The sequence below is a fragment of the Lycium ferocissimum genome, chromosome 3 (genome assembly GCF_029784015.1).
Source record: "Lycium ferocissimum isolate CSIRO_LF1 chromosome 3, AGI_CSIRO_Lferr_CH_V1, whole genome shotgun sequence".
In the NCBI taxonomy this organism is placed as follows: domain Eukaryota; kingdom Viridiplantae; phylum Streptophyta; class Magnoliopsida; order Solanales; family Solanaceae; genus Lycium; species Lycium ferocissimum.
In genome coordinates, this window is record NC_081344.1 from 55,965,864 (window position 1) to 55,978,846 (window position 12,983).

At 36.9% G+C, this 12,983-nt stretch overlaps 1 long non-coding RNA gene across 3 annotated transcripts; it reads right to left on the bottom strand.

Moving 5' to 3' along the window:
- Positions 1-6,412: 6,412 nt before the first annotated feature.
- On the bottom strand, positions 6,413-10,610 carry LOC132050291 (uncharacterized). 3 transcript variants are annotated; one of them, XR_009413333.1, is made up of 3 exons: positions 10,430-10,610; positions 10,030-10,127; positions 6,413-7,619 (listed from the first exon to the last, which is right to left on the bottom strand). It is a non-coding gene; the product is annotated as an uncharacterized LOC132050291 (long non-coding RNA). The 3 variants fall into 3 exon arrangements; XR_009413331.1 differs by having other exon boundaries at positions 10,030-10,133; XR_009413332.1 differs by having other exon boundaries at positions 6,413-7,625; positions 10,030-10,133.
- Between the last annotated feature and the right edge of the window lie 2,373 nt (positions 10,611-12,983).

Here is a 12,983-nt window from a genome sequence, read left to right on the forward strand (position 1 = left end):
GCGTTAGCGGGTTCCACACGCATACTCGATAACTTTAATTTTTTTGAACCACTCGCGTGCGCGTGAGTTCTACGCGTTCGCAATGAAGATTTTTAGCTTCAGTGATTTGGCTTATTGGTTTAGGCTGCCCGTCACCCCGACTTTCTCAAATCAACTCCAAAAATTCTAAAACCTTGCAGATTAGTCAAAAATACTAAAATAAACTATTCTAGAAAATAAAAATTTTAAAACGACTTAAAATTTTGAAAACGATGGATTGCCTCCCACCAAGCGCTTAATTTAATGTCGCGGCACGACGGTTGTCAACCTAACCACTTTTCCTTCCACTTGGAGGATATGAATTGTCATCCCAACTTTGAATCAAGATCATGATGATGCTCGTGGGGCAATGATAGGAAAGCAAAGAGGCCAACTCTCGGGTATCGCATTTTGCACTTTTTGGCCTTTAAGTGAGGCATGTCATTTTGTCTTCTTAGCATGGAAAACTTCAATATAAAAACACATTGTTGTTCATCACCAAAGTCTTCCATTGGCTCGGGTGGTTCAACCATATCACCCACCAAGCACAATGTTGAAAAATGGTTGGAATGTGGTCCAATGCGCTTCAATTTCAAATTCGCTCCATTTTTTACATCCTCACCCAAGAATGAGCTAGAGTCTTCAAAAACCATTTCATGAACTTTTTTATGAAACTCTAGTATCATTTCTTCAATCTCGACATCTTACATTATTTTTGTGTTGGTCGGTTGGCAATTCACCATTAGCTCTTGAAAATCAATCTTGACCTCTTCTTCAATTGAAGCCATCTCAAAATTACATTCCATGGCTCTTTGATATTGAGCATCACATGCCTCAATCTTTGCATTCAATTCGGCCTCCAATTTCAGGCTAGCAATTTCAAGTAGATCCACTACTTGACTTTACTCAACATGTATTTTTAGAAATTCTTCCATAATCCGTGAAATGCCTTCACAATGATCCCCATAGGCTCCAAGTTGTTGAGCTTGAGTCATAAGCCAGTCTTGGCACACAATTTCCATTTCTTCATGGTGAGAGTCATTCAAAGTTTGTAAAAATTCACCCTTGGAGAAATTCATGTTTTGGCCACTTTCTTGTCTACTTTCAACACTCATATTTGGCACAAATAACATGTTTCGTGTCATTTTACATCACATTCCTAAAACTTTTATTTCCTAATATATGATGAAATCGTCGTATTTGAGCTTATGTCGCTTATTTCATGTGTCTAGGTACGATGAAGACAAACGACGGGAAACTGAGCAGTTTTTGTTGATTCTGGAGGTGATCTTGTGGACACGAGTGAACGGGAGAAGCTTGCGACACTTAAGTGAATTTCTGGAAGGATCAAGCACAAATGTGCCACACCCGCGTCACGGATGTAACACGAGGTGGCACTCAGGTGCCATACCCGCGTCGCGTGCCTATAACGGAAGAATAAGCTGCAGGAACTTCTCAATCAGGCGTTGAGCCCGCATCGCGGGCTCAGCACAAATAGGGGCTGAATTCACTGAAGACCTCGCGTTGGACCCGCGACGCGTGGCCAACGCGGGAATGCCCAATTTTGTCCGATTTTAAGTAGGATTAGGACCCTTTTATTTGGTTAACAACCCTAAACTATAAATAGATATTTTGTTCATTATTAAGGACGTGCTGGGATTATTCCAAGACTTGTAAGTCGTCATATTACCTTCTCTCTAGATTTTATTTCAATTTCATCTTTTTAACCCTAGATTATTCATGAATTCTTCTTGTTCATTGAGAATCATGAGTAGCTAAACTTTTTAATTCTAGGGTTGTGACATAAGACTTGAAAGTTGGTTTGATGACAATTATTCTCTATTGATTTTCCATATTTTGGGTTGCTTATTTATTCATGATCTTAATTGTTTGATTATCTAGCCAATAGTTAGACACTATCTGTGGCGTGTGAATTGAACTAGGGATAGGGAATTTGCATGCGTAATAAGAATAAATAGGGCTTGTTCGATATTAAAAACCAAATAACTTTCTTTGGAACACGGTGAAGGCGGAGTTGGTTCGCGGTCGTCCAACAGCCGACAACGGTTCACCTCGAGTAGTCCGCTCGAGTCCCAGTCATTTGAAAAGCCCACTCTAGTATTGTCTAGGATAGAGCGAAACCAAATCCTAATGGACTAGCGCATGCTTACTTAGATGGGTTTGGATATTTGAGACGTATCTAAGCCCATTAAGAGACTACCTTGTGCCAAGACGGTCTATGACCCAAAGACACCGCATCCCAATATGTGCTAATTGAAAACATGTTTTGTGCCTATGTTCTAAACCATTGCCTTTTTTATGGGTGGGTGGGGGTGGGGGGGGGGGGGGGGGAATTAATCGTGTTCTATTTTGTAGAGGCAAACCAATTTAAAATACCATGTGGTCATCGAGGCTCTCGCTATGCTAGAAATTTGGTGGGGTTGGCTAAGTGAGGAACAAAAAAAGACAGTCACAACTTATTTGGGACCCCTACCCTCATTGATAACTATGAAAGGCTGTAGAGAGCTAATCGAGGTGATTGCTGAATATTGGGACTATGATAGAATAATGTTCAAGTTCGAAGACATAGAGATGACCTCGACTTTGGAGGAACATCAAGATTGCATAGACAATGTCGTAACCTGTCTGAGAAGGAGGAAAAACCCGACCGTAACCTTTTAATCCCACGTAAGCCTACTCGACCAAATCCTGAAACTACTATCCTTATCCCATGCCAATTGGATCTTCGGTCCGACTGTAGCCTTTAGATATTTATACAACTAATTTGGAACAAAAAAGGGATTTATGGGGTATTCAACGGAATTTCGAACCTTTGCTGATTGGAAAGTTGCCCTACCCTTAGCCTTTATCATGTGCCTATTGGGACTCATGGTATTTCCCAAAGATAGACACCAAGCCATAGATACCCGAATCATTTTTTTCGCCTATGTTATCTTTCATGGCATAAGCACAAATGAAGAAACCAAATACTTTGACTTGGTCCCCATCATCCTTACCAATATGTACCGAGCCTTAAGCTTATGCTGAAACCACTACAAGTACTTCCAAAGGTGCAACTTGCTATTACAGTGGTGGATCATCAAATGTTTGAACAAATCTGAGGGTCCCCAATATCTAAGTGAACGAAACAGAAAGGATAGGCTCAAATCCCACTGTCCAAATTTTGGGTATCAGACCAAACAGGGTTGAACTTTTATACAATAGATGTTCCCCGATTTTGTCTCTCCCCAGGTTGTAGTTATATCTGAGAGATCTGCCCTTATACTCCTGCCAGGGTCTTGAGGAAATTTGGTAGAACCCAAATAATACCCCAAGTAGGGCACATGAGAGAGTATATGATTGACTATGATGAGGATAAGATTCGAAATGCTGGGGATATCGTCCAATAGTGGAATGGTCGCATAACTTGGTGTCCCGAGACTTTGGCTCATAATAGGTTTCACCCTGGGTGTGACGAGGACTACAAGGATTGGTTGAGACATATTTGAAAGGCACCCCCACCCTTGGACCCAACCTATACCACTGTATGCAAGACAAACCCTCTGAGGCCAAGATCAAGGCCCGCTTGACTCAAAGGCGAGACGATGATAGGGACACCAAATACTTGGAGAAGATCGAAGATGATCAAGACATCATAGCTAGCTTGACACAGAGTTGGGGTTCAAATATGAGTGCTTGGAGGATGTCAATGATAGCATTAGGAAAGCAATGGACGAGACCGCTCCTATGACATTCACAGAGAGAGGATTCTTGAAGGATGATTTGTTGACATCGACTCACCTCCGAATTCAGACCGCCCTTCAAAGGGCCAAGAAGGTTAGGACCGAGAGAGCTTCTTCATCTGCCACTGAAGGCCACTTCTACTGACTTTACTTTTATGCCTTATCATCTTTTGTAATCCCTTGGAGGTAATATTATTAATGAAAACCATTATTTATGGGGTCAATGGTTTAATGTAAATGGCACAATACTCTCTCAAAATGATTAGATGGACCTTGGTTTAAGAAAGTCTTAAGAACACGAGTAGCGTAATTTATTGCAATTATTGATTGTGTGATTATGTGTTTATGTGCTTCATGTTTTTCATTTAAATGATTGATTGATCCTATATTTTGACCACTACCCTAAAGAAAGAGACAAGAAATACCAAAATAGCCAAGAGCGCCTTGTACTTAAAGAATAACCATTTACACCTCTTAAAAGGTTGACTTTCTCTCATGGACGTTCAAGAGAACCAAATTGGCACCACCCCCATGGTCAATTCATTCAGCGAGGAAGAAAATGAGGAATCGCTTCGTAGGAAGATTCGTAGGCTAGAAGGAAAGTTCAATTTGGTCAAGGCAAAGATCAAAGAGGCCGACCGAATCTTGGACTTGGCTGGGAGCCCACCAAAAGAGCCTACTGTGTTGGAACGCTATCGCGAGAAGGAACGATATCGTGAGAACCTCTCAGACAAAGTCAAGGGAATGGTACAAAGCTACGTACCGCTTTTTATCAAATCTAAGACACCCAAACAAGAGACGGAGGATCCCGAAGAGGAATGTAAACTTTATGAACAAGAGCAAAGCTGGCCATCCAAAGAGGCCACCACTGCTACCTCTACGGCCGAAGCCTATAATTGTGAGATACCTCAAGGATTCACTCGTCCATCATCACCAATATGGTGGGAAATTTCCTTAAAGCCCATGCCTGCCCTACAGATCACACCAAAGCATGTGCGATGCGAAGAAATCTATGAGAAAATGAAGGTTGTGGGGGCCACATGCCTTAGTCACGAGAAGCTACCACCTTGCGTCCCAATCTATACGCACAAAAGGTGCCCATACCATAAGAATCAACCTGCCCACACTACTGAGGAATGCATGGCCCTCAAGAGGAGGATCATAAGATTGATCAATGCCAAGACGATCTACAACTTATAGGCTCCGCAATCATTTTTGGTGCGTGACATAGTCATCCCAAGTGTAGGAATCACGCTAGACATGCATATCTAGTGCTGTGACTTTACCGTCTTCAAAGACTCGGATGCAAGCATCTCTCAAAAGCTGGCGAGCATTGGAAAAATTCGCCTAACCGAGACTACTTGGAAATCCTCCCTCAGCGGGCCAAGCCTAAGAAAAATCTATTTGTTCTATTCTAGGGCACCTGGACACGACATTGAAGAATGTGAAGCCTTTAAGTTTGAGTTGGAACATTTGGACTGAGGAGATCTGGGTAGTACTCCCTTCCCGTTATTAAGAAGTAAGGCCTTAAGACAAATGCATGAGGCTAAACCGCGAACCCTCGTGTCCCTTTTGAAACTATGCAATATTTTGCCACTGATGGCGGAATTTATAATATGCATGCAATGAAAGTTTATATATATAAGAAAGTAAATAAATAAGCAAATAATTACAATAAATCACATTATATTGAATCCCTTATGGTTAGAACCTATTAAGAATCCTTAGAATAGGATTGACCTTCGAGCTTCAATGTGTGATTATTATAATTATTTGCTTAAAGAGTTTACTTTCTTGTATTACTTGTCATGGCATAACCTAAAATGGTTTGGCAAAAAAGTTCCTTTATTTGAAGATAGAGAAAGTTGAATTTTTTCTTCAAAATGTATATAAGGTCTAAAGTCACTCCATTTGCAGACCAAAACACACTTAAAACTTCTCTTAAGTATAGCTCAACTTAAACTTGATCCAATGTTATATACTTCTTGTCCTTATAGATTTTCATGGAAACCTTTGAGTATGTCTCCTTTGTAAAGATTCCATGGGTTTATACAAGTATGTAAAAAGAAATTACGTCCTTTTAGATACAACATATTTTATTCCTTTTTAGTCATTTTGAAGGTTAACCATACCCCATTTTTAAACCCTTCCTTCAAACTAAGGTTTAAAGTGTAAGTGTCCTTATTTTTTTATTAATAACTCAAGTTTGGGCTTCGCCCATAAGATTTTGGCAAAAACCCTTGAGTCTTTACAATTTTGTGAAGTCCTTTTGGTCTACAACACTCATAATTTTCCAGAAAAAATCGGTTTGAGTTCTTGTAGTCCTTAGTTTTGAAGAGACTGCAGATTTCTCACTTGAAATTATTCCAAATAGATTTATGTTTTCAGTTTAATGAAATCAGTGTAAAAATGTTAATTTGTTTCTCAAGATGAAGTAAAGATTTGGGAAGCAAAACCATTTGTTTTGTTCCAATGCTTGAATGCATTAGTCTTTTATCTTTTGTTGGGTCTAGCTTTTGAAAATCATTTGAAGGTTCCTATCCGTTCTAAACGATATACATATCATTTGCCTAAACGTCTAAGTTCATATCCATTCGAGTTTCAATATTTACAAGCATTCATTCCAAATACAATTGCAAATATAACATATATATATATATATATATATATATATACACGAAGTGAAAGCGGAAGTTAGTCTGGTGGGTCTACCGAGCCCACCAATTGTCATTTTCACCTATGGTTGGGCCTTCTTGGTTCAGACTCGATCAAAGAAGGATGTTGGGCCAGAGGCCCAACAATTTGCTCATAAAAAACTGGCCCAAACAGTGGTGGTTCCATGCAAAAGAGGAGGGGAAAAAAGGAAGTATGGTTAGAAAGCATCTAAACTTAGCGACTATATAAGAAGGAAAATAAATCGCACACATGCAATTACACATAAAAGTTGTGTCTCACTTGTACATTCATATACATCAGACCGTATGTACCAAACACAAAGCCCAAATAGATTCAAAGGAAACAAAAAGACATGACAGAAAGCCCACATTCAAAAGAAAAACAAGTAAACGCCTAAATGGAGAGAAAAGCAAGAAAAGGCCCAGATCAGTTGTGAAATGACAATGTTAAAAGAGATGGCCAAATCAATTAAAGCATAGTTTTAATTCCTCAAAGTCATCACGATATACTATGGGTATACATGATATACGGCTTAATATATACTGAGGTATATAAAGAGGGTATATCATGTATACAAGATGTATTATAACATGTCCAATAATGAAAGGGGAAGAAGAGAATAGACAATATGATCAAAAAAAGTATCGCAGCTCACTCCAAACTTAGGGCCCGTTTGGCCATGAAAATTTTTCACTTTTTTCGGAAAACGTTTTCACTTTATTTGGAATCAACGTTTGGCCATGGAAATTCCAAATAGAAGTTGTATTTAGAATTTGAAAAACACCAAAAAAATTATTTTCACTTTCAATACATTCAAACAATCAAATATTCTTTGCAAAAATTATAACCACAACGGTATTTAATTATGAAATTTTGTGGTTTCAAGATGTAGAATCTATGATGAATCACCATTTTGCAGGGCTACTAGGACTTGGGTCTCTCTCTTGGGTGGGGCATCAAGTACATGTATCTTTACCGAATAACCAATTTCTAAACGCTGGAGTAGATCCTAAAGAGATACCACTTCCTCACGAATTTATCTTGAATCGAGATCTTTTGGCTCAATTTTCTCCCAATTTTGCCGAGGGAGCAACCCCATTTTTCACCTTGAATTGGTCAAAATATGCGGATTTTCTTGCTTTTCATGGAGGATTAGATCCATTAACTGGGGGTCAACTTCAACTTCAACTGCAACTCCCAAATACCAAATAAAGTGAAAAACATTTGGTTTTCATGCCCAAACGCCTACTTAATCTCAGAATTTGCATACACACATTCAGATATAGAAGATATACATACACTGCCCATTCACTACTTGAATACTAGTAATGCCCATTAGAGGAGAATGACACACAACAAAACTGACTTGCTTAAGGAAGAACAAGGCGTTTATACCAGCAAAAATGTACATAATCATAAATCATTTCCCTAAAAAAAGAAAAATTAAATCAATAGACATATCACATAGCATGCTTAGAAGTGCAGACAAGAGATGGTGTAAGGAAAAGAAAGGGGTGGGCGGGTGGCCATACTAACTTCTCACTTAAGCCCTTTGACAGATTCTTAATGACTTCTAGGAACCTCTTATCATAAACAAATAGAACAGGCTTCTGATCTGGGCTATCATAGAGGAGAAACAACCCTGCAATCCTCTAGAAACAGCTCAGGACAAGATGCGGGACTAAAAAATAGAGACATAAGCATAATATCCGCCCAAGGCTTCAGCACTTTACTACACATATCATCTTCTTTTTTTACATAGTGTTTCCCTTTCCCCATATATTGAAACCTCAAAGGGTCCCCTAGGAGTATGATTTAATAAGGAGGAACCCTAAGGAGGAACCCCAGCAGCCTAGGATCAACAGTACTAGGCTGAGTAAAAAGACTCAAAGTCGTTCCTAACCTTTCCCTAGCCCTAGGTAATTCACTACTTGCCTTGTCGCATCCAAGTGACAACCTCTCAAAGCTTCACCTATACTTACATGACCACAAACAGTTTCCATATTTGCTCTTAATGATGTCTATCACTTCTAGTTCATCAGGAAGAAGTTCAAATCTTATCTTTCACATTTTTCATTAACTATTTTAGAATATCAATTTTCACAGGCTCAATGATACAGTTAAGGATTTCTCTAGTTCCTCTCTTTAGCATGATAAACATTTGTATGTTCATTAAGGCCAAACAAATGGTTCTGAACATTCTACAAACTAATATGCCATCATAGCGCAAATAATGACTTTTGGAAAGCAAACATGAATACACTATTGATCCCAATCTTCAAACATAACCTTAAATAGCTTTATTGAACAGTTATCATTTCACATGACTTTGACAGCATAGAGAAAATTAATAGATCTTTAAACCATAGCAACCACAATGTCACACAGTTTCATATTGAGATTTGCTTCATAAGATAAATGAATTTCTACTTCTCATGGTTACTGACAACCTAATTCAATCCTAGCAAACTATCATATGCTTGGTGTGAACATGCTTATCACACATAGACATATAAATCATGTATTTACTACAGTCAAACACTTAACCCATGGACAGGAGCTCAAAATGAACAAGATCTAGCACATATTTTCAAACTAAACATATGCTTGACTAGACATTCAATAATTCAATCAAATCAAAGAGGTATAAGTTGGGTCATTTAGTGTGGGCCAATGTCTTAGCTTCTTGACTTATATTTCATCATTTCCCTACACATTTAGGCTACTATGTGGTTCCTTCATGTTCACATCACACCAGACCATGTAAGGTATATTAACTTGAGCCTAGTAAAGAAACAAACTAATCCCTCTTTTATGCAAATCCCAAGAAAAATCAAACCATTTAAAACACATGTTTACAAATTAGAGTCTAATTTTTATCATTGAGAGTTTAAGCCAATCTTCAACCAAGTAGCAACATTTAAAAGTAGTAGGACCATTTATGGCATAGACACACACAAAGAACATGAGCAGTACAAATGATGTGTTCAGGACAGGTTACTTATCAATATCACAATGACCATATGCTTAGTCTTGATAAGGATCAAAACTAATCTCCCCCATAGCTTATTGAATCATGATAGGATTATCATTAAGTCATGTCAACCTAACAGCTCAAACATATGTAATCTTTCAACATATAGCAACATTCACTAAATTGGACTTGAGTAAAAACCATATAGGGAAAACAGTGTGCAAGTTTTGAGACTCATCTAGTGCAAGATCATGAGCATAAGAACACAAGTTGGGCTTTCAAACAAGATTGATTTATTATTAATCAAGATTAGAATAATAGATCATTCTATAAGGAATGTAACCAACCTTCATATAACAAGAGTAACCATTAGATATGCTTAACTAATCATGTTCAGGTTAAATAACATAAGCAGACCATAATTTCAACAATTTTTAAGCTAAATCAATCTACCAATACTAAATCACATGAATAAAGACACATGGACAGTAACTAACACTTAAACAATAACTAAGCTAAGACAAAAGACAAACAAATAACACTAAAAATAGATAAATATGCAACATAAATATCTAAATAGATAAATACACGAATAAAAAAGAAAGGGAAGAATTTTACCTTTTGCAGTGGTAGCCTTTTCGAGAATGGAGTTTGAGAGCTCTTCCTTCTCCTTCACATCTCACAGCCACATAAACCATAAACAAATCCAAAGATTTCTGAAACTACGACCAAATTTTAGACTATAGAGGGTTTCGGGCAAACCAAAACCACAAATATGCTCACAAATTCAGTATAAAACCTAGAAATGGCTTTTTCCTGAACTTGCAAGTATTTTTTGTGTGTCGATAATGCGGAATTAGGGTTCTTTATATAGAACCCCAAATTCTAGGGTTTTCAATCTTAGCTGATTTGGGACTAATGGATTTTGGTTGGGGGGGGGGGGGGGGGATCCCGCCAATTCATAGCAAACTAATCAAATTCGAAGATGCAGAAAAAGCAATTGGAGGGGCATGCTCACCTCTTTGAAGGTGGTTCTGCGGTGATAAGGGCAAAAGAGAGGTCAAAGAAATTAATGCTTTGCCTTTTTCGACCATGCACAGACTAAAGTGAACAGAGTACTCTGCATCGTTGCCATTTTTGGCATGGTGACGATGAGAGAGAGAGTCTTTGAGGCGGCTATTAGGGTTTTGAAACCCTTGGTTGATACAAACAAAGTGTGTTTGTATTGTGTGCATATAGGGTCATTTGGTTAAGTGTAAAAATGAGACAATTGGGCCGGGTCTGGTTCGAATCGGACTGGGCCTGACCAATTTTTAAAAGGAAAGAAAAGGGAGGCCCAAACGTGTATATATACATGTATATTCATGTATATACATATTTTAAAAGGGGAAATTTTATCAAAAAGGTGTGATTACTAATTAATTTAACAAATAGTTGATTTTACAAGTGGAAACTAATTAGAAATTCTAATTATAGCCATTTTGAAAATAACTAATCATTTCTATTATAGCCGAATTAAATAGGATGACTTAATTGACCCCTTTCAAATATGATCATAATTGATAAACAAGCAAATAATTTTATCTTTTCGATTATAGTCACAGTTAAAGCGTAGAAATCAAATATTATAACCACATTTAACTAATGCAATTAACAAAAAAAATCAATGATAATCATTTTTTTTTTTTTGGAAATAATTGTGATTATGGCCCAATAACTTATGAAATTGAGATGTAATTGATTATCCATTTAATTAATCAATTTTCTTGATTTAACGGAGTAAAATATTTGCCCGCTTGCCATTAATAGTTTAAACAATTAATTAAAGGCAGAATAGTCTGGGAGACCCCTGTACTTAACACTTTTTGACATCCCGGTGTTTATACTTTCATGTTTTCCAACTGAACCCCTCTACCCATCAAAACTGAGCATTTTGAACCCCTCTCATCCTATGTGGCATTTTTTAAGGAAGTGCGTGTGGTGCACTCGTTTAAGGAGCGTGAGGCCTATTAAAAAGGCACCAACAAACATTTTTTTGGTGTCATCTTCTTCCCCAATGTTCATCCTCCATTGTTGAACAAAAATGAGCTTTTTTCTTGGCTTTTTTTTTCTCTCTCTCTCTCCAATTTTTTCGTCCAATTCTTTCTCCCCTCCTCCCTATCTTCTTTGTTTGTTTCTTCTCTCAAATCTGAATCTTTACCATGAACATAGAATCTTATGGCCAATATTCCAAATTTTCTTTAAAAATTCAATTATATGACCTCTTTGTAAAAGGGAAACCCATCAAAATATCAAAAATACCAACAAACCAAAAATGGGTCAATCAAAAGATCCTCAAAAATCACCACACCTCAAAATTAACCCATAAACGATTTTGAAATAGAAATCATGCGTCTTTTACCCATTAATACTTCCAAAAGATTTGAGTTTTTTGAAAAAATTTAGCCTCAAATTTTAAAAATCAAACAAGACAAACTTTTTTCTAAATTAGTTAAAAAAAAAAAAAAGGAAAAAAATAGTGATTATTCTCCCACTTTTCTATCTTGACAAAAATGGACCACCAAACTTCTTCTTCACCACCTAACGCCTTCAGCCATGGAAATGGACCATCAAACTTCTTCTCCAACGTTTAGATCTAGACAAAAAAAAATTAATTTTTTGTCTCAATTTGGTTTCTTTATTCCTTTTAGTTTTATTTCTATGATATATAAAGAGGAAGAATTGGAAGGGAAGAGGAGAAAGAACATGAAGAGAGAGAAACAGATGGGAAGGAGGAAGAACGTGAGGGGAGAGAGAGAAATCAATGGGGAGGGGATTAGGGGATTAATGGTTGAAGTTTTTTTTTTTTTTTTTTTTGTTATTTGATTTTAATTATTTTTTAATTTTTCATGTGGCATGTCATCTACACATTGTTACTTTTTGACGTCGCAGCCAGCATGGAGGCGTTTAAACAACACGCACCATGAGCAGATCGAAAAAGGGTTTAAAATGCTCAGTTTTGATGGGTAGAGGAGTTCAGTTGGCAAACATGAAAGTACAAACACCAGGATGTCAAAAAGTGTTAAGTACAGGGGCCTACCAGACTATTCTACCTTAATTAAATAATTGTTTTAACTATTTCTTGAATTAAATCTTGACAAACATGCTTTGAAAAATATACAAAATACACAAGATGATATAAAATATATATTTGAAAATATTGTGCAAAATGAAATAGTAATATATATTTGAAAATATTGTGCAAAATGAAATAGCAAAATGTCATTTGAATAATTTGGTAAAATCATTTTTGGCTTGTAAAATGTATATTTCACTCTGTTTGTGATTCAAGAACTCCGAATAATTAAATACAATTATTGGAGGGCCAAGTTATTTAATCAAATCAAGTGCAGATTTCTTACCTTCAAGATGTAGGTGAAAATCCCTTCAAAAATTACCTATAATTCGGTATTCAAATTGTCGCAATAACTTTCTTAAGTTTAGGTATAAAACCCCCAGTTTCTACCTCTTTGATTCCTCAAATTGGGTTTTAAAATATTTAATCAAATCATGGGTATTCAAGATATTTAATC